Below are 24,312 nucleotides of genomic sequence, written 5' to 3' on the forward strand. Positions count from 1 at the left end.
AACCATTATCTTATTTATTTCAAAAAATTCTATCTTCTAGTTAAATAGTGTAGGAGGAGAGAAATATAGAAGAAAGGGGCTATGATGGGTGTATTTATATCTAACACTCTAGTGTTAGCACATTGATACAAACTTAATGGCTTAAAACAACACAAATGTATTGTTTGTGAGAGCATCACCTCTCAGTTTATATGGCTCAGAAATCTAGAAACCTAGTGATTGGATTGTATCTGATGTGGCCAAAAAGGTGTCCTCAGCTGAGCTCCTATCTGAGGATCTGAGGAAGACCCAGACTCCAATCTCATTCTATTGCCGCAGTTTATTTCCATGGGGCTGCAGGTCCTGGGTCTCTGTTTTGATGCTGGCTGTCAGCTGGGTGCCCCTCTCTGCTCCTAGAGGTTTATACACTCCTTTTTATGTTGTCTTCCATCATTGAAAGCCAGAAATATATGCTGCAACCTTCTCATTGTTTAGATCTCTTTGACGTCTGCTGCTGCTGCATCTCTCTGACTGACTTTCTGCCTTTCTTCTTCTGCCACCACCCAGGGAAATGTTTCTGCTCTATGAGCTCATTTTACTAGAAAAGCCCAAACCAGTTAATCTATATGCTAAGATCAATTGAAACCAGACATTAATTATATCTGCAAAATCCCTTCACAGCAGTACCACGGTGGGTATATAATTAAATAATTGTGTATTAGGCTGTTCTTGCCCTGCTATAAAGAAATACTAAGACTAGGTAATAGACGAAAAAAAATAGATTTAATTGGTTTATGGTTCTGCAGGCAGTACAGGGTCATCTGCTTCTGAGGAGACCTCAGGCTGCTTCCAATCATGGCATAAGGCAAAGGAAGAACAGGCACATCACATGGCAAGAACAGAGCAAGAGAATGAATAGCCAGTAAAGTTACCACACACTTGTAAATGACAGATCTCATGTGACCTCAGAATAAGAGCTCACTTATCACCATGGGGATGGCCTATCCATTGATGAGGGATCTGCTCCCATGTTCCAAACACCTTCCTCCAAGCCCCACATTCCAACATTAGAAATTACAATTTAACATGAGATTTGGACAGGAACAAATATTCACTATATTAAACCAGAAGATGAGAATGTTGGAGGGTGGGGACCATTTTTAGAATTGTGTCTACCAAAGGAAGATAAAATTATGCACACACATGCAAACGCACATACATACATGTACACACATACCTTCACATATATCCCTCAACAGAGTTAGAATTAATCAGCTTTTGGCCAGTGGTATAAACTATTGGTATAAGTAATTTGTAGATGATGTCTGTTCAGATCCACAAGAGAGAGAGGCATGTGTCAACTCTGGGAACATTAACCGTAGCGATGGGCAACAGGATTAGCAAAGAAAAAAAAAAAAAAAAACAGAATCTAAATAAAAACAGATGATCAAACAGAGAATGTTTATCTTCTCTCTGGAAGCCAAAGAGGAGAGCATTAAGGTCAAGGAGATTTTTGATGTCAACTGCTGAACAAGCAAATAGTGGATTTCACCATCGTTATTAATTATCTTAGGAAAAAGACATGCATAATATTAAAAAGAAAAGATATGGTTTGTTTGTCCTCATGAAAAGTCCTTTTAAAATTTGACGCCTAATGTGGCAGTATGGGGAGGTTGGGCCTAGTGAGAGATCACTGGGTTATGGGGGTGGATTCTTCATGAGTGGGTTGGTGTCATTCTAGAGGTGGTAAATAAGTTCTCACTGTGGTTTGACTGGGTTAGTTCTTGTGGGGTTGGATTACTTTCCACTACAGTGGGTTGTTATAACGCTTGGCTGTTCCTCTTCACACATGTCCACTTCCCCTTTGACCTTCTCTACCATGTTATGACCTAACATGTGTCCATCTTCACACGTGTCCACTTCCCCTTTGACCTTCTCTACCATGTTATGACCTAACATGTGGCCCTCGCCAGGAGCCAAGCAGATGCCAGTACATGATTCTCATGCTTCCTAACCAGCAGAATTATAAGCTAAACAAAACTTTTTTTTTTTTTTTTTGTAAATTATTTAGGTTCATGTATTTTGTTATGGCAGCACAAAATGCGGTAAAACCAACAGAGTGGTATAATTTTCTTTTCCTTTTTTCTTTGAAATGGGGTCTCACTCTATTGCTCAGACTGGTGTGTAGTGGCACAATCATAGCTCACTGCAGCCTTGACACCCCAGACTCAAGTGATCCCCCTCTTTCAGCCTCTTGTATAGCTAGGACCACAGGACCATGCCACCATGGCCAGCAAATTATTTTTAAAAAATTTTTTGTATGAACATGGTCTTGCCATGTTGCCCAGGCTAATTTCTAATTCCTGTGCTCAAGTGATCCACCCATCCTGCCCTTCCAAAGTGTTGGGATTACAGGTATAAGCTACCATGCCCAACCTGATATTATTTGCAATCAATCTGATGACTTGTTGGACCCGACTGTTCAGCTCATGATGGGCAACTCTTTACACAGAATCATTTGCAGTTCTATTAGCAAGGGTTAAACAGGCCTCAAGCTGCTGTTTAAATAGCGTATAATTCTCTATTGCAGACGGCATTATCTGCAATACAGAATTAGATCTTACTCCAGAAACCCTAGGTGACTAAAGTTGCTGCTGGGACTCTCCTATTAAGACTTGTGAGAAACTCTACACTGCATCCTATGTACCACCAGTACATCTGGCGCCATGGGATCTGATGGTTCATTGGAAACAACAGGCAGTTCTACTGCATCCTGAACATGATGCATATCTCTCTTTTGTTCTGACCTTTACTGAACAGTAAGATATTATCAAGTTACTTTCTAAATGAGTCAAATCTGCATTCCAGAATGTTCTATTGGCTCTTTTCAAAACTTAAAGCGACCTACTAAATGTTGTTCCTCTTTTTGATAATAGAAATTTCAAGACACAATGACTTGACTTTGGGATTCCAGCATGTCCCAGACAACTAGAAGCCCACCCATCCCTCAAAAATTAACCCAAAGTGATATCCCTGTGAATTTCTGTAATGTTATCTTCCCATCTTCCCATGTTCATGCATCTTCTGAGGATACCTAGACTATTTGCTACTTCTTACTTACCAAGTCTAATTCACATATCATCAATAGGGTGAACCAGTGTTATCCTCTGTGGAACGTCTACATGATAAATGTCCTGTGTACCACAGAGAGTGAATATGTTCATGGTGCACAGTCATAAATATGAGCTGCTTTTCATGGCAAGGGAATGTGAAATGTTCCTGCTCCTGCACAATAAGAATTGAAAATCAACAGCAATTTGCAAATCAATAGTAGTGTACTCTATGCTACAAGGTGAGCTGAACTTTTCTACTTAATCATACTACATGCTTAAAAACAGTTGGTCTAAGGCTATGGGTTGGTCACATTATGATAGTCAACTTTTATCTGTCAGCATTCATCTTAATTTTTTTTTCTAGTGCGTGACTAATAAACTGAGATATGATAAGGACCGACACTTCTGCATTCATTAAGTCTTTGAACATGGCACTAATCCTTGCCATTCTATTCAGAATGGAGTATTGCTTCAAACTTGTCATTAGCTGTGGTGAAAGGACTGAGGGACAGTCACAAGGGCTTCCACTTGGTTTCTTCTACCCTAAAGTGGATAACTCTTATGCACAGGAAATCAGTATGAGAGTTCTTCAAGCTGCTAAAGATATCCATCCTGATTATGGACTCGACCACTGAGGAATGACCGTTCTACTGTGAAATGGATTCAGGACAGGACTTCATTTTTCCCCTAGCCTGAATAATCCCCCTCTCTTATTGTGGGGCAATGGTGGTGTTTGGGTGCTCTTGTATTAGTGTCCATGCAGACGTTTAACAGAGTGTGAGAATTGAAGTGTTTTTCTATGTGACAGCATACAATTCCTCTGGAATAGTTTTACATCCCTTTGTGACAGGATTAGGAAAATTGATATGTAACATCCTTGTAGCAATGCTTGCAGGAGGTTTTTCCTCAAGAGGATGTATACTCCCTTTCCATGGATGTGCTCTGAATCTGAGAATTATTTTGTATCTGGTAATTGGGATAGTGCTTTATATAGTCTAGATATAAACTTTATTATTTATTCAATATTATTTCTGTACCATTTCTTTTCTGCCATCCTTCTTGGACTCATACTACATATATTTTGGCATATTGAATATTGTCATCTATTTCCTCTGATCATACTCTTTTTATTTTAACATGCTTTTCCTCTGGATATTGGCTCATGGAAAACTTTTTATTTGAATTCAAAATCATTGATTATTTTTCTGCCATCTTACACTTCTTTTGAGAGCTTTTAGTGGATTTTGCATTTTACTATTTTATTTTACAATTCTGTAATTTTTAATATAATTAATATTATTTGAGAGGCTATATTCACTGAGTCATTGTCACTGTGATTATCTTGTTTTTGTACCTTTTCCAAAAAGGCTTAAAAATATAACCAAAGTCTAATAAAGTTAGCGCCAGTATATCCCTGGTTTTTATTGTTGTTCGTTTGTTCCTTACTTTAAGTTCTGGGATACATGAGCAGAACATCTAGGTTTGTTACATAGGTATACATGTGCCATGGTGGTTTGCTGCACCCATCAACCCATCATCTAGGTTTTAAGTTTCACATGCATTAGGTAGTTGCCCTAATGTTCTCCCTCCCCTTGTCTCCCATCCCCCGACAGGCCACGGTGTGTGATGTTCCCCTCCCTGTGTTCACATATTCTCATTGTTCCCATTTGAACATATAACATATTTAAAATGGCTATTTTGAATTCTTTGCTCAAAATTTTAACTGTGGATATCCATAGACACTTTATATTGGCTATTTTGTTTTTACAGTATTGGTGACATCTGTTATTTCTTCTCATGTCTTATAGTTTTCTAAGTATTTTTTATTTTAGTAACATAGCAACTCTGCATTCTCAAGTTGTTCCACTGAGGTTTGTATTGTATTCATTTAGTACCTACCCTGGGCTAAAATTGTAAAACCTGTCTTCCTTGTGGTGTGTCATTGACGCGTCTCTTCAGTTTTATTTTTATTATATTTGTTCTTAAGCCTGGATTCATTAAGGGTTGGCCCTGCATCTGTATAGCTGTGTAATGAGTGAAAGACTGGTCACAGTCTGTGCCCATCTACTCTCTGCTTATAGATCTATTTGTGGACAAAACAGTAGATTGAAAATATCAGTTTACTTTCAAGGAGGTCTCAGATTGCACTTTCTGCTCTTCTGCATCTCCTCTGGGCATTCGTGAAAACTCCATCAGGCAGCAAAGTGTAGATGGCTTCACATCTCTGTGCTGTCCACTATACATGCACCTAACTTTGGGTGACTCCTGCATGTGGAGATGTTTATTAATCTCCCTCTTGCTCTCTAACCTCACACAACTCCCTGTTAAATGCACAATGATTCCTGCAGTCCATTGCTTTCCCCAAAAAGATTTGAGTTCTGAGAGGCCCATTGCCACTAGACTTCCCTGTTCACTTGCTGCCAACATTACCATTTTAATGGATTCAAATCAAGCAATAAAAGAAAGCTTTTGTTTTGTGTGTGTGTGTGTGTGTGTGTTTTGTATGATTTTTGTTTATCGTCTTTTCTCCTCTCCCAGATAAAACTACTAACCAAGTAGATACACTTGGTGGAAGGGAGGTATGAGAGAATCCCCAGGCAAACATGCCTCAGATGTTTGCTGTTTTCACTTGAAGCTTAGTATTATTCTTATTAAAAATGTTTTTAAGCGTGTTTTATATTATCAGCCAAAGCCCAGGTCACTTTGGAACAGTTTTGTCTGGCTTTATAATTGCTCTGTGGGGGGGGAGAGAATTTGTCAAATCTCTCAGTATGTCATTATGAGAGCACCCTACCTATGTTAACATTTTATAAGTTGTTACATACAGATTGGGTGAAGGGATATAGGGTGAATGAAAATCTTAACAGTGCTGGTAGTTTATAGAATGTAGATACAGTTTATCCAGGCAGATATATAGCACACGGATACAAAAAAGACCAAAGTAAAGGTATCTAAAGTAGATTGAGAAAATATGTATTCATCGTAGCTCATTTATGTACCTAAAGTTAAGGTTATTTTTTTTTCCATAGCTTATTCACACTGATGGTGAGAAACATAAAAATAATCCACTATCTTCCTATTCTCCTAATTAAGGTAACACTGTGTATTTATAAACGATATTATTATTTTGATCTTAAATTCTAATAGATCTCAATATAAAAGCTGTTTGTATTTTTCCTCCACTTTTCTGACCCATTTGATACTCTAAGAGTGCAAGAGTAAAATTATATATTGTCATGACACTGTTTCTGGGTTCCTCTCATTTCTATTCACCTTCTCTATGTTGAAGATAATCTGAGATCTGATTAGACAACAGCTCATTTCCAATAAAGTGACAGCTATAGTTTCTGCAATTAGTGCCCCTTGAGGCAAGTTTTCTTAGTATGTCGTTTCCTAGCTGTCTCCTTCTTAGTCAGTTTCCCTTATCTCAGATACCATTAGCCAAGCAGATCATTTGAGGTTTCTTTTTTTTTTTTTTTTTTTTTTTTTTGGGATGGAGTTTCGCTCTGGTTACCCAGGCTGGAGTGCAATGGCACGATCTCGGCTCACCGCAACCTCCGCCTCCTGGGTTCAGGCAATTCTCCTGCCTCAGCCTCCCGAGTAGCTGGGACTACAGGCGTGTGCCACCATGCCCAGCTAATTTTTGTATTTTTAGTAGAGACGGGGTTTCACCATGTTGACCAGAATGGTCTTGATCTCGTGACCTCATGATCCAACCGTCTCGGCCTCCCAAAGTGCTGGGATTATAGGTGTAAGCCACCGCGCCCAGCCATCATTTGGGTCTTAACTTGACATTGGCTTAGACTTTCTATTTGCAGCTTACACTGGCAGTTTACCTTACCCTTTCATACAGTTATGAAATCGAGTTTCTTAACCTCCAATCCAGATGCCTGTTGAATCATGTACTTGGTACTTGTGAGGACTTCTGAATTTTTTCTAAGCCACATAGGACGAGAGGGATAGTGTGGGAAGTGCCATGTTTGATCGCTTTTCCTAAATATGCTAGATCACTTCCTAGACATGGCATACAGCCAGTTCTAGTGATTCACTTCTACACATGCTAAGCCATTAATTTAATCATAGTTTTTTTTCTAACACACACTGTATAGATATTGGCTCTTTGTCTCTCTCAAGGAGTTCAAAAGACAGGTAGAGAAGGCATACACTCTTCCTTAATATTTCACCGTAACCTACGTAATATATCAGTATTTCATTACCTCCTTCCCACTGACATCATCTCTGCTGTGTGCACACTGGTTTTCTCCTAAAATAATAATCATAATAATAATAAGCAGAATTTACTTGTGCCTCAATTCTCAATGCTATTCCTCCCTGTAAAGATGGTTGCTTTTCTTTCTTCTATTTATGGTGCAACAAATGCAGGAATTTTTGCTCCTTAGCTCAGCTAAAATCTTCCTTCTTGTATTCGTGATTAGGGAAAGTTAGGCACACAGATATGTTGAAAGGTGAGGAGAACAGAATTTATTAAAACAAAGCACTCAGCTAAAAAAGAGTGAGTCCCGCCAACAGCCTCCCACCCAGCAGACTGAGTAATAGGCCACTACTCAGAACCCAAACAGGCCAGGATCCTCCCCACCGCTTAAGGTGGGAATTCCCGGTGGCTCCACCCCATTCTCCCAGTGAGCAGTTGGGCCCTTCCTCCGAGCCACTCCACATTAATTTATTTCCTTTACTACACATGTGTTAAGCGATGGAATTTTTCACAATGGGCATGTTTAGGCAAGTGCCCTGTGCACAATGATCTGGACAGCATTTGGCTTTCTCCCATCTCCATCACAACTGCCGTAACCTTCCCCAAAGCACTACAACTCAAGCTCTAAATATCAGGGAAATGAAACCAAAGCAACATTTCCAACAGAAAAGTATACATTTAAGGGTATTTCAAAATATTCTTTCTTATATTATTAATAAAAATTATATTTTTAAAAATCCTTATCATTGTAAAAATAAAAATTGCCATTTTTGAGAGCTTAGCTTTAGCAGTACTCTAGTAGAATTTATATATATCTTTATCTTTATTCTCAGATAAAAACGTTGAATCTTAAACATTCTTAGTAAATGTGTGGCAAAATGTGACATATTTGTTTCACTAGGGGAGCTAACACCTATCCAGTATTGAAAACAAGCCACACACACATGCATGCATATATGCATTCATGCAAACATGCAAAAGGAGAAAGGATTGTTTCCAGGGGTTAATGGTCAAATGTTTTATTTAATTTATTTATTAATTTGATGGTTTCACTCTGTCACCTAGGCTGGAGTGTAGTGGTGCCACCACAATTTACTAAAGACTCAAACTCCTAGGTGCAAATGATCCCTCCACTTCAGTCTCCTGAGTAGCTGGGACCACAGGTGCACCCTGTCCTCTCCAGCTATTTTTTTAAAAGTTATTTTATTGTATTTATTTTTTTTGTAGAGCTGAGGTCTGTCGCCTACGCTGGTCTCAAATTCCTAGACTCAAGTGATCCTCTTGCCTTGGCCTTCTAAAGTTGTTGGGATTACAGGGATGAGCCATCATGCTCAGCCATGAGATGTTTTAAATTACGGTGATAGTAAAAGTAGAATTTGAAAGAGGTCTCTATTATCTCGCAATTGGTTTTAAATATTTGGCTAAGAGTAATACAATATTTTTCCATATGTCATTTCTTTTCTACTGAAGCTTTGCAAATAATTTAATTGTTAATATAATTTAGAGTTGATTTATCACTATGATAACTTTCTGTCGGGCTATTTTTATTTTATTAAATTTTTTTGGTTAAAAACAAAAGAATAGCATTAAGTCTAATATGCTGGAATTTTGTATAAACTAAGTCTTGCAGTGTTCAAAGACAGAAAATCATAGGACACGTGATGCTGTAATAAAAGTGGTTTCCAGTGAGTGTTGTAGGACAGTCAAAGGAGGCACAATAAAACAAGCATGGAAAGATGGTCACCAGAGTCTGAAAGTCTGAAGGGAGGTTCGAAGGGAAACAGAGAAAAAAAAAATAGATAAAAAGAATCATTTTTTGCTTTTCCATTGAGATAAACACGTTTTCTTTATAAGATAGAAGAAAGATGTCGTTTGTTCATATCTTAAACATATTTGTATAGTGAAGAAATGAAATATTCTGAGAAGTTACTCAAAAATCTATTAATAGTGATAGCTTCTGCAGAGTCCAAGCGGGGGGCTAGGAGAAATTTAAAGTGAACTTTTATTGTTTGAAATTTTTTTTTACTATCTGATGTTTCTGCTGTGCATATTTATAACTTTTATAACTTGTCTTTTTTATACAATATGGGTAGGTTAAATAAATGTGAAAAGTACATGGCTAGAATTTGCCTTGTACTTTTATGGTGATTTAAACAAATATAATCAAATTAATACTGTATTCTATTTTAATGTTGGTTTATCCTACCAGCATATAAACTGAATTATGGCAAGATCCATATATTTATTGCAAACTTATATTTTCATATTTTAGTACAGTAGCCAGTGTGTGGTGAATAAATTTTTGTAAGGTTTGTGAAGAAATACAAAGGGTTAAGAGCCATAAAGTGGATGAATATGGATCCTAGACAAAGAGGATACTCTTTTTGTAATTTTTTAATTAAAAAAAATAGTATACTTTAAGTTGTGGGGTACATGTGCAGATCGTGCAGGACTGTTACATAGGTATACACATGCCATGGTGGTTTGCTGCATCCATCCCCTGTCACCTACATTAGGTATTTCTCCTAATGTTATCCCTCCCCAATCCTCCACCCCCTGATATCCCCTAGACATCCCACCCCCAAGAGGCTCTGGTGTGTGACGTTCTCCTCCTTGTGTCCATGTGTTCTCATTGTTCAACACTTTCTTATGAGTGAGAATACTCGGTGTTTGGTTTTCTGTTCTTGTGTCAGTTTGCTGAGAATGATGGTTTCCAGCTTGATCCATGTTCCTGCAAAGGTTATGAACTCATCCTATTTTATGGTTACATAGTATTCCATGGTGTATATGTGCCATATTTTGTTCCAGTCTATTATCCATGGGCATTTGGGTTGGTTCCAAGTCTTTGCTATTGTCAACAGTGCCGCAATGAACATATGTGTGCATGGGTCTTTATAATAGAACGATTTATAGAGGATGCTCTTTTCTACTAAATCTGGCAATCAAGATGGGGAGAGTTCAGGTAATTAAGGATTGTGATTGGTTTACCCACATGTTAGGCATTTCAAGGCTGATTGCACTGTTTTTCCTGTAACTTAAAAGGTAAGAATTCCATTGATGGAAACTGTGAAATAGGAAGGGTCATGTAATTTAGTGATGCAATGTAATTGTTTTAAGCAGATATGTTATAAAAAAATGTAAAGTTGAGTCCAACACAGAAACTTTTCTTAAGAATTGTATGTGCCATTCACATCAAATTTTGCCAATATTAAGGGCATTATGAGTCAATTGCTCTTAGCTTTCACAGGAATTCTATTTTGCTAAATATCCATGCCACACTGAAATGTCACAATGTACTCATATAACTGTCCTCCAGAATGGACTGGTTGTTTCTCTAAAACAGAGGCCACTTTCTTGTCTATAAATCAGCAACCTCAAAAAATTAAAATTAGAACTATCATATGATTCACACATCTGAGTGTGTATAAAGGAATTGTAATAAAGATATCAATGAAAAATCTGCACTTCCATATTCACTGAAGCATTACTCACAAGAGCCAAGATCTGGAAACTATCTAAATGTCTATTGATGGATGAATTGAAAAAGAAAATGTGGTATACACATGCAATGAAATATTATTCAGCCATATAACAAGAAAATACTACATAATTCCATTTATATGAAATATTTCAAATAGTCATAGTAACGGAGTAGAGTTCAGTCATTAAGTGTTAGTAGGGGGGGAAATAAGAAGTTGCCAGAACGGCTAGAATATAAGCAGGCAGAAAAACATGAAGAGAGAGACTGGCCTACTCTGCCAGCCTACATCTTTCTCCTGTGCTGGGTGCTTCCTGCCCTCAAACATCAGACTCCATGTTCTTCAGTTTTGGAACTTAGGGTGCCTCTCCTTACTCCTCAGCCAGAAGACAGCCTACTGAGGGACCTTGTGATTCTGTGAATTAATACTTAATATACTTTCCTTTATATATACATATATCCATTCCATTCATTCTGTCTCTCTAGAAACTCCTAATATAATTACTATTAAAGGAGACTAAGTTATGTCAAGTTATACACTTGATAAAATGTCCAACTTAACGTTTTAGGGAAAAATGAGAGAAAGAGGTGATAAAGGTATTGTAAATGTTATTAATAGAATAAATATTCAGCAAGTTGTACAAAATTTTAAATTTAAGTATGTGGGGCCATTACAAAATAGTATATTTTTCTTATGCATCTACTTGTAAAAATACTACATGATTTTATATGTGCCTTTGACTGACATTAAAGTAACTTTTTCTTCACTATTGATTTGAAAATTTTATTGTTTTATGAATTTCACTACAAAAAGCTCAACTTAATGGTAACTTGATAGTATTATATAAAATCTATGCTGCTTATAACTTAGATTGTGTCTTCAGTACTATTTTATGCTTGGAAAGTCCAGGAAAACAGTATGATTAATTTCTGAGGCTCCAGGAGTGGTAGAAGTTTGTAGGCGTCTTTTCTTCTTATTTTTTAGTTTTCAGAACATCTCCATATGGCTAGGTTTTTTACTACCCTAGTGAAACTAGCCTCCAAGCAATATCAAGACCAATTTCTCTTGAGCAATTTCAAGAGAATAGCATTCATTTTTTTTTTCAAGTTATAGACTACCAACTAAAGTCCACATGTTTTAGCTACAAGATGTGTATCACCCCTTATGTTTGGCCCACAGAATGATCTCAACTTAAGAAAATATATTTATACCCTAAATATAGGCAGTGACCCTATCTTCAAAATAAATCCAAATGAATATATTAGTCCTACAATAAATTTAATAGATTTTATGTTAGAATTATGTGGACAGACATACCACAGTTATTACTAATACTTTCTGCTTCTATGTCTGAAATAGCGACCAGTTTCTAAAATTATCTACCAAGTGATATAGAAGACCCCTGATAAAAAAAAAAGGTGACTTTTGATGCTAAGCATCAAAAGTTTTTGACTTTTGATGCTTAGCACATTACAAATGCTCAATACGTACATTATGTAGAAAGGATTATTTAGAATTTATATTACTTCTCGCTTCCAAAGACTGTCATTATTTAGAAAATTTTAGATTATTTTCTGCTGCATGAAATAATGACTTTACACATTTCTCAGATAGCTATAACAATATATGATTCAGCCAAATTCATGACACTTCTGCAGAATTATGCTTCTCCGCATGCTGATTCATTTTTTATTTTTTACCATTTAAAAATAGAAGATTGCCTTCTAAGTTTTCCTTAAAAGGGCTTTGAAATTTGTGCTGGCTAAGATCCCCTAATAATATTCACTCGGTATATGATAAACATACATTTTGCAGGTCTCATCCACATAACTTATGAGTAAATTGTTATTATTATTTTTTAAGATGGGGCCTTCCTCTGTCACTGAAACTGGAGTACAGTGGCTCAATCATAGATGATAGCTTACTGCAGCCTTGAACTCTTGGGTTCAGCAATTCTGCTGCCTCAGTTCCTGAGCAGCTGAGACTATAGGCATGTGCCACCATGCCTAGCTGATTTTTAAAATTTTTTTGTAGAAACGGGGTTTTGCTATGTTTCACAGGCTGCTTTCAAACTCATGCCTTCATGCTTTTGAACTCATTCCTCTTGCCTCAGCATACCAAAGCTCTGGGATTAGAGGCTTTAGCCACCCCATCTAGCTTGAATTGAAATTTTTAAGGGAAGGGCCTATAGATCTGATGCTTAAGAAGTAAAATTAGTTAATTTTTACAATTATACCATTATTTAAGTATATGAAATACTAATTAAATTTGTTTTGCTTGTATTTGTTCCTATGGAAAAACTTGACTAAAGTTTATTGCAGAAAGATAGCCTTGTATCTATCTTTTATGCTCTGGATTTTATGTTTTTCATATATGATTTTCTTCTATATGTTTTATTTCTGTGATATAAGTTATCATAATGAGGAAACAGTTTACTCACTTTTCATTACTATTAGTTCTTTTATAAAACTTCTACATAAATGCATTAGAGAATATCAAAAATAGCTTTCAGTTTGGCACATGAATTTATACTTTTCTATTGAAAATATTTCCCAATTCTGATTACTAAGTATAACAAAATGTTAAGAATTGAAGTATTTTAGAATTTTTTTTTGTAAGTGAATTACATATCCATGTGTTATGAGTTGAATTGTGTCCACCCGTAAAAGATACCTTGAAGTTCTAATGCCAGTACCTCAGAATGTAACTATGTAAAAACAGGTTCTTTACATAGGAAATAAAATTATTAATAAAATGATGTCATTGGGCTGGTTTCTGATTAAGAAGGCCTTAGCAGTTCTCCACTTGGCTAAACTTTAGACAAGTTTCTTCCTGACTCTGGGCCCCTGGAATCCTTTTCTTAGATTTACTTAGAAAATGTGTTATTATAAATTTTTTCTCCTATCCTTTGGGATGTAAATTTTCTCCCAGCTTCTTTCCAGTTTTCTACCCCAGGAATATCTTTCTCAAGGATCTGGGAACCATCTCTTTAAAATATAATTATCAAAAAGGATAGTGCCCCTATTTCTCAGTCTCTGTGGAAGTGAGGACCCCAACCTCAATAAGCACCAATTACCAAATATAGATGGTCTAATTCCTGTAATTAACCTCCCCTGTAATGTCTTCCAGTACTTTCCCAGAGCCTGAAAACTCTTGCCATTTATTTCTACATGATGGAGTCCAATCTCTCCCCTATTGTCATCGTCTTGACCTCTTTTGCAATAGTCTTTGAAAAAAGTCTACCTTACCCTCACGTGTTTAAATTGCTGGGTGCAATTTCTATTTGACAACTTCAATCTAATATGACTGCTGTTCTTTAAAAGGAGAAAATCTGGACATAGAGGCAGACATGCATATAGGGAAAATGCCATGTAAAGATGAAGGCGGAGGCCGGGCATGGTGGCTCATGCCTGTAATCCCAGCAGTTTGGGAGGCCAAGGTGGGTGGATCGATAGGTCAGGAGCTGGAGACCAGCCTGGCCAATATGGTGAAACCCCATCTCTACTAAAAGTACAAAAAATTAGTTGGGAGAGGTGGTGGATGCCTATAATCCCAGCTACTTGAGTGGCTGAGGCAGGGGAATTGCTTGAACCCGGGAGGTGGAGGTTGCAGTGAGCCAAGACTCTGCCAACTGCACTCCAGCCTAGACTACAGAGCGAGACTCAATCTCAAAAAAAAGAAGAAGAAGAAGAAGAAAATAGATGATGGCAGAAATATAAGGAAAGAAGCAGAAGCTAATGAACATGAAAGGTTTCTAGCAAACCACCAGAGGTATGAAAGAGGCATGAAACAGATCTTCCTCATGACCTTCAGAAGAAACTAACCCCACAGACATCTTGATCTGGACTTCTATTCCCAAGAATTGTGAAAAACACATCTATGGTACTTGGCTATGGAAGCTTTAGTAAACGAATGGGCCATATTACTGTGACAACATCTTTTAATTGTAATTGAGAAAGCTAGGCTTGAAGATCAACTCTTGCTTCCTAGGTTTCGGCCAGAGGAAGTTGGTAAGTCTCCACATTCTCCTCAGACTTAACATGGGAGACAATTTAGACTATAATAAGGCTAAACAAATGTTTTGTTATTTTATTTTACTTCTCAATCAAGAGCTAATATAATTTGGTATTGTTAAAACAGAAATTGGAAAAAGGAGTCTTTAAAAACTACGACCAGAACTAAGCACTCAGCAGGAGGATCACCTAACATGTAGGGAACACCTGGAATCTCAAAGCCATGCTCTTTGGCGTTAACTACTTTATTAGGATTTTCTATGGATACCTGATGTGTTAAACTTTATCCAATCTACAGAAGCTGTCTGTTTCCCCTCAGCCTGCACCTCCCATCTATATTATTTCATTCCTATGAAACACCGTCTCAACCTCAGCATATATTTGGATGTATTTTCTATTTTCATCAAAAACACCTTACACAAAAAAAAATGTCAAAAATTTCCAAGTATTAATAGAAACACACTCTTCTTTTTCATTTTTAAGACAGTATAAGCACAGTGACCTAGAAAATTTTCCCTGTCTACTGCAATCGTTAGCGTTTCATCACCAGCATGAGCTTTTTAATACTACGTTGTATAACATGGATGTTCAGAAAGAAAATATAAGAAAAATAGTCTAATACTTTTCAGAATACTATAGCCTTTCAGAATAAAAGGAAGATTTCTGTAACAACGAGCCAACAATTTTATGATACTGTTGTGTTTTTCTGCCCTTTACAAAGACCTAGGGGAAATTAAACAGGGATCCATTTAAATTTGGAGTGAATGCCAGTTTGACCAAATTCCATGCAAGGCAGTGAGCCATAATTTAAGTCAGTTACACTAATCATCAAACATGAAACAAACAGTAACAAAAGCAACTGCCAACCAAATAAAAGTAAACTTTAGAGAAGAAAACATAATTACCTTTTAGGAATAAGCAGTTCAGAAACAATGGCTAAAGACAGTAAGATAAATGATGAACTGCTTGTTGTTACTTTTTCTACTTATATTTATCCCTGGGAAAACCTTTTTTAAAAGGCGAGTTAATTAAATATAAGTTGAAAAATGTTGATAATAATATGTTACTTTCTGGTCAGTAGATCATGTCCCTGACTGCATTCATAGAGTAAGTTAACTAAATGCTTTCAATAAAAATGCTAAACATTACCCACTGAACAAAATAAAGCTATAGGAAGGTCTTTGGACATAAGATGTGTTCTTATACTTACAAATTTTAATCTTCTTAACCTTATGTTAATCACCATGAACTCTTAAAATAATCATATCAGTCCTCTAGCATAGATGAAATTTAAGGCTGTCAAAAGGCTGGGATGTAATCACCAAGCAGATTGATGGTAATGTGAGCAATTTCAGCTGCAGAAGATGGGAAGAAAAAGATTTCTTTCCTCTTCCTCCTTTGGCAGTGAACCCTATCAACAAAAATCTTATTATCTCTCTGATCCATTACTGTGAAAATAACTGGCTCCAGCTATTTTTATTTTAATTTACATATATATATTATTTGACACATGAAGATTGCCAACACCTTTATTGGACTTTGCACTGCAAAGATGAATAGACCATGAGTTGATCACAATCATGTAATTTGTAAAGGAGGAGTGATGATGGTGTGGGGTCAGTGGGCAGCAGAAGTCCAGTGATGACTGCCAAACAAATTCATATCATAACCAGAATTTTGATAGAAGAAACTTATAAGAGCATGAAAATATCTAAATGGGAAATACAGTAGTAACAGAGAAGCCAACTATCAGGAAATAGTCCAATTGAGAAATGATGAGAATATTATCTAAGATTTTGGCAAAGGTGATGGAAAATATAAAGGCAGATTCAGAGCCTTGGAGACCAGGTGGACATGGAGAAGAGAGAAACTTACCAGTAAAGGATGTTCCTAGGTTTCAAATTCAGTAGCTGAGTAAATCATGAAGAAATTAACCAATATTAAGAGTACCCACAGCTGCCAAAACAGATTAAAAGGGAATGACATTTTCTTAGCATTAGAAATGTTGAGTTTGTATAGCCAGTTGGATACATGAGATTAGTAATAAATTGTCCTTCAGTTTTAAATTTTATAAAAGCCCTAGATATAAAGATAATGAGGGTAGTAGAATTTATACAGTGGTTAGACTTTGAAGAGGACAAATCACAGATTTTATTTTTTAAAGTAACGTGAGAAAACTCAAGAAGTTACATCAGCCACTTGGAAAAGTTTTGTCAGAAAACATAAGATAAATCTGGTTATAACTTCATTTTTGAGGCCTGTTCAGTAGAATTGCAAGTATTCTCACAGTACATATCATTTCTCTACTCTATAAATGATCTGAATTTTTTTCACAAACACCTCAACATTGAATACAGATAAAAATAGGACAGAATCAAATAAACAAGCGCATAATGCAGAGTATTGGTTTAATTGTAGGTGTTAGTTTTCTATCGCTGCTGTAACAAATTACCAGAAACTTAATGGCTTAAAAGAGTACACATTTATTTTCTTGCAGTTCTGTATGTTAGATATTTAAACCCAAGCTGTTGGAACGGCCATGTTTTTTTCTAATGGCTCCTGGGGCATGCCTCCTTGCTCCTCACCCCCTTGGTTTTCTGGCTTTCAGAGGTTGCCTACATTCCTTAACTATTAGTGCCCTTCCTCCATGGGCAGAGACAAAGATGATGGATTGAGTCTTTCCTAATCACATTACTCTGACCTTTTCTTTTGCCTCCCTTTCCACTTTAAAGAACCTTATGATTACATTAGGTTTACTTGGGTAATTCAGGGTAATCTCCCTATTTTAAGGTAAGATGATTAGTAACCTTACTTCTACATACAGTTTTAATTGCTCTTTGCCATGTAACATAAACATATTTACCACTTCTGAAAACTGGGTCATGAATATTTTTGGGGTACTATTTCTTGAAAGTATCATGTCATTTTGGTGAGATAAATATTCTGTATATAAAGTCCCAACCTCTGATTTTGCTTTCACGTAATTCTTAAGGTTTAAGTAGGTTTATAGCTCTATGGCTTATGTGACCATGCATTTCATAAAGGACAAGATTCCTCTGGTTACAACTATAAGCACTAAATTCTCTGCTTTGAGATGCAGGGTTTTTTTGTGCTTTTCTACCCAAGATTGGCGAGGTTTAAGCTTAACTACTCCGACCTAGTTAGGAGCCCTATGTTGTTACCAAAACCTATAGCCGATTGTGCTGAATCATAGTTGCCGTCTATAGTGTTGGTTTGTCTTGACTATACAGCGTTTGCCATTTACAGTGTTCCTGGTTCATGTCCCCGAAGAGAAAATAAATGCAATGCTGGATCTACCAAATCATTTATAGGCCAAATGATTGCAAAAGCACTGCTTCAGGTTCATCTGGATTTCCTTTCCTGTCCACAAACATACCGTCTCTCTATACTGAAGTTGTCTTCCAGTATTAGTCCTGTTCCTGATCATGCAGCTTCAAGCTTCTCCATTTATTAGTGGCTTCTCCCAAACTCCAATTCCTGCCGTGGGTTTTGGTCTGAGGAAATATGAAAATGAGTCTCTCAAATTTTCACTCTCTATTCCTGAGAGCTTCTCTGGGTCAAAATTACAGGCATTTTTCACATTTTTCTCCTAGCTATATCTTCCTTCCATCCTGTGGCAGCAAACACAGTGGAAGATTTATTTGAAATATCCATGCATATTATGTAAGAGATATTGAAAAACACTGTATTAGGTAGGAAACCTTTTGACCTCAGGTGTTTATTTGATCTGTAGTGGAGAGACAAGGTATATTTTTTAACTAGGGATTGCAGATGATAAACTATTTCTTTGATACCCAAGACTTTAACCTTTAACTCCTTTGCATATGGACATCAAATAACTTTTCTTACCATTCCATTTCAAAGTGATTCACACTTTTTTTTTTTTTTTTTTTTTTTTGGCAGAGTCTCCCTGTCGCCCAGGCTGGAGTGCAATAGTGTGATCTCAGCTCATTGCAACCTCTGCCTCCCGAGTTCAGGTTCAAGCTATTCTCCTGCCTCAGCCCCCAGAGTAGCTGAGATGACAGGTGCCCACCACCACGTCCAGCTCATTTTTGTATTTTTAATAGAGACAGGGTTTCACCATCTTGCCCAGGTTGGTCTCAAACCCCTGGCCTCAAGTGATCTGCCCACTTTAGCCTCCTAAAGTGCTGGAACTACGGGCGTGAACCACTGTGCCTGGGCCAAAGTGATTCGCTCTTTGCTCTCTGTTACTATTCTACTAATATATTTTAATTTCAAGACATTTATACCTTCTGGAAGAAGCAAATGACTTCCTGAACTTTATTAATATGCCACCACAAATTACTTATCATCATTCAGTAACTTTTTCCTACAAGTATACTGTTAAAATTGTACTGAAGAAAAATGGAAATCATATGACTCTTTCATCTTTAAAAAGAGTTCAAATTTGTGGCACAAGTCATATAACAAAAAAAATTATAAAAAGAAAAAATATATGTATCATTATAATATTTATTCCTCTTAAATTTGGGATGAAATCACTTGCTGTATAATAAGCATAACACTTTCCACCAGTAAATATTAATCTTTTTGCCACCATTATGACTTTCTGCTTCTTGGAAGAATGCTTTGGAGAGCTGGATCATCAGAGAATTTTTTCTATATCTAGCCCTCAAATTCTTTTGATTCACAACTAAAGGATAATTCACAAGCATCCCTCTTTATTACACTTTGGAAAAATTATGGTAGGTCTTCAGATGGAGTACCACTGTATAATAACATCTTTTCCCAACAAGAGTAAAATAAGTGTTCCCCATTTTAAACCCAATCTTTAATATTTACTGTGTATTATGCTTCAACCTCCAGGAATGAACTTTTTGTTTGTTTTTAGAATAAATAAGAAGATATCAAAATCTATTCTTTTTTCTTCTTGTTGTTTAATATAAACCTGCGGTAATATAAATATTAATTTTCCAGACTGTAATAATGATATATTTTGTTTTGAGTAATTTTAAATACTTGAATCTTTCTGATTATTTTTGGTGATATATTGAGTTAGTAGTGTTTGGGCTATGTTCCAAAAAAACTAGACGACCTTAGAAAAGATAAATAATGATAAAAAGAGAAAATATAAATACAATAGAAAATGTATAAAAATAGAATACTAAAATTATAAAATAATACAAAAGTGGAAAATATTCTTTTTTTTCTTTTTTGTTTTTTTTGAGACAGAGTCTCACTCTTTTGCCCAGGCTGGAGTGCAGTGGCATGATCTTGGCTCACTGCGACCTCTGTCTCTCAGGTTCAAGCAATTCTCCAGTTTCAGCCTCCAAAATAACTAGGATTATTTGGGAGGCTGAGACTGCACTGCCAGGCTCGGCTAATTTTTGTATTTTTTAGTAGAGATGGGGTTTTGCCATGTTGGCCAAACTGGTCTCTAACTCCTGACCTCAAGGAATCCACCTGCTTTGGCCTTCCAAAGTGCTGGGATTATAGGCATGAGCCACCGTGCCTCGCCAAATATTTTCAATATTTTTTAAAACTCATGTTAAAAGGAAAAATTTTCTGAATAATTTAATTTGGCATACTGTAAAGAAGTAAAAAATTTGTATGGACATTTAGGTATAGAGAAATTGAATCAGTAACTTCTGATTTTTTGCATAATATATAACTATCTCAGATTGCTTTAAAATAGACTTTTTTACCAGACATTCATGGAAAGATGTATATTCATGTCTAATCTCACATATATTGTTGCAGAGATTTAAGGAAACAAAAAGAGTTAAGCTTCTCAACAATGAAAAGGGATAAAAACAAAATCAGTAAAGACAATGCAAATGTATATTTTAAAACATAATGTAATATTATGTAAGGAACTATTTGTTTTCTCCAGGAATTATTCTAGAATTCAACAATAGAATATAACTTTATACATTCATGGTTTAAAGAAAGGAAACTGTGTGGTTGTGAAAAAAAAATAAGGCTGAACAGTTATACATCATTTAATTACTCAAGACTTAGTAAATTAGGAAAAACAAGAAATGTTTAGCCATATATTGAGAATTCACAAAAATGTTGCAAATAAGATGCCATATACTAGAAAATATACAATGTACTTTACATCAAATCTAAACTAATGGTCATTATTGGAAACATAAAACTTTATTCAAAATATTTAAAAGGCCTGTAAAATTTATAGAAATATTGTTTTGTAGTCAGGAATACTAAATGTGGCAAATGTAACTATACTCTCAAAGTGACCTGTATATTTAATTGAAATATAATCCAAACAGAAATATGCTTATGTAAATGCAGTCATTTAATGTATGACAATTTGCACATTCTTGGGAATAGAGTAGACTAATAAATAGATTGTGAAAATAGTGATCATGTGAAAAAAGTACATAATTCTCTCACACTATAAACAGTGCTTGGTTTTAGATATGCATTGACATAATGTGAAAGGCATATCTACATTTTTTGGAAGATGATAAAAGGTAATGACTTTATGGCCTTAGATAGGAAATAATTTTTTAAACAAGAATCACAAGTTACGAATGGGAAAAAAATAATAGATTAATTCAGTACATTTAGGAACTTCTATTCATTTACAGGCAGCATGAATGATGAGATGAAGTAGAAGATGTTTTTCACAAATGAAATTCACAAAAAGTTAGTATTCAGAGAGAATATACATGATACATGAGTGAGTGTGTATGTGTGTGTGCATGTGTGTGTGCCAGTAACAAGAAGACCGCTACAAGGATTTTAAAATACATACGTGAACAGGGATTTCACAAAAGATAAAATATGAATAATAAAGGAATGTTAGAAAGCAGAGAAATGTATATCAAAACTACAGGCATCGACTTGGTAAACATTCCAAAGCTGGACAAAATCGACTACTGGCAAAGATAATGGTGCAAGGGAAACTTTCATTAACTGTTTGGTAACTGCTTGTCTTACTGCAAATTGATGCAGCCACTTAGAAAATAATTTGACCTTAATCAATCCTACTGAAATGTGCATATCTTATGACTCAGCAATCTCATTACTTGGTATTTGCCCCAGAGACAATCTTGTCCATGTGCTTCAGTAGACATGAAATCCGAAGTTCCCTGGTAGCACTGTCCATAATAGCAAAATACTGGAAATCACCCAAATGTCCATCAACAGTGGAACAGACTGCAGCTGAAATTTGTCTAATTGTATGGATCTCAAAAGGACAAAGTTGACTGAGAATAGCAAGCCTCAAAAGAATACATAATAAATTTATATCTGTAAATTGAAAATACGGACAAAATGATAGAACACACATAGACACAGTGTTATATAATTTTAATATATGTATACTTTAAAATACGGATGGTAAAACACTAAAGAAAAGAGATTTAATATCACATAAATCAGAATAAGTGGTTACTATTAGGTGAATGAACCCCATAGGGGACAAACAAGGGCTTTTAAGATATTAAGCTGATATGTGAATATATTGTTTGCTTTATTATTAATTGTACATCTAAGTTATAGATGGCCTTGGTATGTCTGCTTCACAGTCTTTTAAAATGCCAAGCAAATTCAGGGTTATTATTATAGTAAATGCACACACACTGGAGATATGGTAGCCCATTTGAACGGCAGAGAGTCTGGAATTAAGGAGATGCAGTGTTGAATAGTTATTGCACTATTTTCAGGTGCTGTGACCTGCGCATTTTTAAAAAGGAGGTAATAATAACCCACTCGGTAGGGCTGCTGTGAGAACTAAATGAAATAATGAATGCAAAATGCCGACTGAATGCATGGCACACAGATGCTCGAATAGAAAATCAGCATGAAGAAAATGAACTCTCTTTCGCTGACAGCAATTTCAACGGGAGTGTGTGTGTGTTCACTGCAGCAACTACATTGTAGGAGGAATTGTCAAATTGTGAGTGATAAATGCAATGGAGTAACAATTTCCAATAAATAACATTGTAAGGAAGCAGGGTTTCACCCTTCTCAGGCATGCATATACATAGGGAGAGAGGAGGCATGTGATAGAAGTTGCTCTCTTCCCACTGAGGCTTTCACCCTTAGATGATCTGTCATTGTATGCAGAACACAGTGGCAGATTTATCCCCACAATTCAGGTTGCTCAGTAATGGTTCAGGTGAAAGCATTTCAGTAATGCCATAAAGTGAGAACTCATAAATGACGGAGTCTATTATTGGGTGACAAGCTCCAGCCCAGTGACTTTGTTTGTGACTTTGTATAGACTCTGCAGAAATGCTTACATTGTTATGAGCTTCAGGAGGGAAAAAAATGCAGTAATAGTACTGGTCAGCACATTTAGCCACATAATACTATTTAAAAACACCTCATATGGACTAGAGTAAGTCTAAAGAGTTTAAAATAACTGTCATGACGCAGAGCAATTACATACAGTGATGATACCTCCAAGTGTGGAAAAACCTGGGTGTGTTTTATGATTTCCTTAATATTACCAAATTAACTATTCTTTCCATATTCCAAATAAAGCCACTGAATTTTCATTCTGCTTTTCTTTATATTATTAAAAAAAATCGTCACTCATAGTGCTCATCTCTATGAATAAATGACTGGCCAAAAGAAAAATGTGTGTCAATAACAAATACAGGTGACCGATATTCCTGTTAGGCATTGAGGTGGGAGAGAAAAATTAAGACAGCATTTTGGCTGACATAATTGTGCCACTTGCTATAGACCCTTCAGGGCTGAATCACAATAGAACCTAGTTAACCCATAATTTTCTATATTTTGATGGTTTTCTCTCTTTTAATGTTAAAGGGACAATGATGTTGATTTCTAATTATTAATATTTACAGGGACATTAGACTCTTCAGAAACACATATCTTCAACTCTGTTCCTGTTAATATTCCATAGGATTTCTTTGTGATATTAACATGAAATGATACAGATAATATTTGTCTCACATTTTCTGCAATATGTATGCAAGGAGCTGCAGCATCACTAGAACTAAACTGTCACAAAAACATTTAAGATACTATGTTGTATTTTTTGCCACAAATACATGATTATTTTAGCTTTCCTATCAAATGTTAATTAGTTTAGATAAAAGCAGAATTCAAAATATTGATGAATCATTAAAAATCTGCCGAAATAACCCAGAAATAATGCCTCACCATGTGTTTCTATGTTCATTTTTATATGTGTTGAATCATATTTAAATGATAAAAAGCATAAAATATGATGGAATAAAAAAATCCAATATACTCTTTGTGGAAGATTTTGAAGGAAATGTGTAAAGATGAATTATTGTTGTGTCAAATTTGTAATATTTGGATCTAAAGTTTTGAGTATATAACAAGATACAGAGATTTTGAGTTAGATATCTCAGTAATTTAAAAATCCTAAAAAAAACTTGACTCAATTTGAAAATGATAGAAATAATAAACATTTTATATAGTTTTATATCTAGTGAAGAAATTGAATATGTTATTAAATAACTTTCCACAGGAAAACCTAATGCATTTATCTAGTGAATTATATAAAA

This window comes from Sapajus apella, unplaced genomic scaffold, assembly GCF_009761245.1.
Source record: "Sapajus apella isolate SASKATOON/1434 unplaced genomic scaffold, GSC_monkey_1.0 scaffold11, whole genome shotgun sequence".
Taxonomy (NCBI): Eukaryota; Metazoa; Chordata; class Mammalia; order Primates; family Cebidae; genus Sapajus; species Sapajus apella.